The sequence below is a fragment of the Suricata suricatta genome, chromosome 10, assembly GCF_006229205.1.
Source record: "Suricata suricatta isolate VVHF042 chromosome 10, meerkat_22Aug2017_6uvM2_HiC, whole genome shotgun sequence".
Lineage (NCBI taxonomy): Eukaryota > Metazoa > Chordata > Mammalia > Carnivora > Herpestidae > Suricata > Suricata suricatta.
This window is the reverse complement of record NC_043709.1, coordinates 85,155,960-85,158,884: the sequence shown is the minus strand read 5'-3', so window position 1 is coordinate 85,158,884 and position 2,925 is coordinate 85,155,960. Positions and strand designations below refer to the sequence as shown.

General features: G+C 36.0%; 1 pseudogene; it reads right to left on the bottom strand.

Moving 5' to 3' along the window:
• The window catches only part of LOC115305276, a 4,855-nt pseudogene that overhangs the window by 525 nt on the left and 1,405 nt on the right, over positions 1-2,925 (bottom strand).

Below are 2,925 nucleotides of genomic sequence, written 5' to 3'. Positions count from 1 at the left end.
TCTTCTCCAGTACACATGGTATGTTCTCCAGAACATATCACATACTGGAACACAAATCAGCCCCAACAAGTACATAAAGATTGAGATCATACTATGCATATTTTCAGACCACAACACTATGAAACTCAAATTCAACCATAGTAAAAAATGTGGAAAGATAACAAATACTTAGAGACTAAAGAGCATCCTACTAAAGAATGAATGGGCTAACCAAGAAGTTAAAAAGGAAATTAAAAAGTACATGGAAGCCAATGAAATTGATAACAACACTGCCCAAAATCTCTGAGACACAGCAAGGCAGTCATAAGAGGGGAGTATATAGCAATCCTAAAGAAGGAAGAAAGTTCTCAGATATGCAACCTAACCTTATATCTTAAAGAGCTGGGCAAAGGACAGCAAATAAAACCCCAAACCAGCAGAAGACAGGAAATAATAAGTAGTAGAACAGAAATCAATGGTATCGAAACAAACAAACAAACAACAACAGAAGGACAGATCAATAAAACTAGAAGATGGTTCTTTGAAAGAATTATAAAAATTGATAAACCCCTAGCCAGTTTGATCAAAAAGTAAAAGGAAAGGACCCACATATAAAATCAAGAATGAAAGAGGAGAGATCACAACCAACACAGCAGAAATACCAACAATAATAAGAGAATATTACACGTAGTTATACATCAATAAAATGGGCAATCTGGAAGAAATGGACAAATTCCTGGAAACACATAAACTACCAAAACTGAAACAGTTAAAAATTGAAAATTTGAATAGATTCATCACCAGTAAAGAAATCGAATTAGTAGGTCCAGGGCCAGTTGGCTTTCCAGGGAAATTCTACCAAACAGTTTAGGAAGAATTAACACCTATTCTCTTGAAGCTGTTCCAAAAAAATAGAAATGAAAAGAAAACTTCCAAACTCTTTCTATGAAGTCAGAAATACCTTGATTCCAAAACTAGGCAAAGACTCCGTTAAAAAGGAGAAATGTAGATCAATTTCCCTGATGAACTTGCATACAAGATACTAGCCAACGTGATCCAACAATATATTACAAAAATTATTCACCACGACCAACTGGGATTTATACCTGGTAAGCAGAGCTGGTTCAATTTCTGCAAAATGATCAATATGATTCATCACATCAATAAAAGGAAGGACAATAATTACAAGACCCGCTCAATAGATGCTAGAGAAAGCATTTGACAAAATACAGCATCCTTTCTTGATAAAAAAAACCCTCAACAAAGTAGGGATAGATGGATAATACCACGAGATTATAAAAACCATATATGAAAGACCCAATGCTAATATTATCCTCAATGGGGAAAAACTAAGAACTTTCCCCCTAAGGTCAGGAATAAGACAAGGTTGTCCACTGTCACCACTGTTATTCAACATAGTATTGAAAGTCTTAGCCTCAGCAATCAAACAACACAAAGAAATAAAAGGCATCCAAATCAGCCAGGAGGAGGTCAAACTTTCACTCTTCACAGATGAGATGATACTCTATATGGAAAACCCAAAAGCTTCCACCAAGAACTGCTAAAGTGATCTAGGAATTCAACAAAGTGTCAGGATATAAAATCAATGCCCAGAAATCGGTTGCATTCCTATACAACAACAATGAAACAATGAACAGAGAAATCAAGGAATCGGTCCCATTTATAATTGCACCAAAACCCTTTAAATCTCTAGGAATAAACCTAACCAAATAGGTGAAAAATCTATACACTGAAAACTATAGAGAGCTTATGAAAGAAAATGAAGAAGACACAAAAAATGGAAAAATAATTCCATGTTCCAGCATAAGAACAAATATTGTTAAAATGTCAATACTACTCAAAGGAAGCTATGTATTCAATAAAATACCTATAAAATAACACCAGCATTCTTCACAGAGCTAGAACAAACAACCCTAAAATTTGTATGGAACCAGAAAAAGTCCCCACATAGCCAAAGCAATCTTGAAAATGAAAACCAAAACTGGAGGCATCACAATCCCAGATTTGAAGCTCTATTACAAAGCTGTAATCATCAAGACAGTATAGCACTGGCACAAAAATAGACACAATGAAACAGAGTAGAGAGCCCAGAAATGGACCCACAAATATATGGCCAACTAATCTTTGACAAAGCAGGAAAAAATATCCAATGGAATAAAGGCAGTTACTTCAAGAAATGGTGCTGGGAAAACTGGACAGCGACATGCATAAAAATGAATCTAGACCACTTTCTTACAGCATACACAAAAATAAACTCAAAATGGATAAAAGACCAAAATTTAAGACAGGAAGCCAACAAAATCCTCAAGGAGAAAGGACGTAAAAATCTCTTTGATTTCAGCTGTAGCAATTTTAATCAAAACGTCTCCAGAGGCCAGGGAAACAAAAGCAAAAATGAACTATTGGGACCTCATAAAAATAAAAAGCTTCTGCATAGCAAAGGAAACAATCAGCAAAACTAAAAGACAACTGACAGAATGGGAGAAGATATCTATAAAGAACTTATCAAACTCCACACCCAGAAAACAAACAGTCTAGTGAAGAAATGCGCAAAAGACATGAACACTTCTCCAAAGAATACATCCAGATGGCTAACTATCACCTGAAAAAATGCTCAACATCACTCATCACCAGGGAAATACAAATCAAAACTACTATGAGATACCACCTCACCCCTGTCAGAATGGCTAACATTGACAACTCAGGCAACAACAGACGTTGGGGAGGATGTGGAGAAAGAGGAATGCTTTTGCACTGCTGGTAGGAATGCATACTTGTGCAGCCACTCTGGAAAACAGTATGGAGGTTCCTCAAAAAATTAAAAATAGAACTACCCTACAGCTGAGCAATTGCACTACTAGGTATTTATCCAACAGATACAGGTATGTTGTTTCGAAGGGGCACATGCACCCCAATGTTTATAGC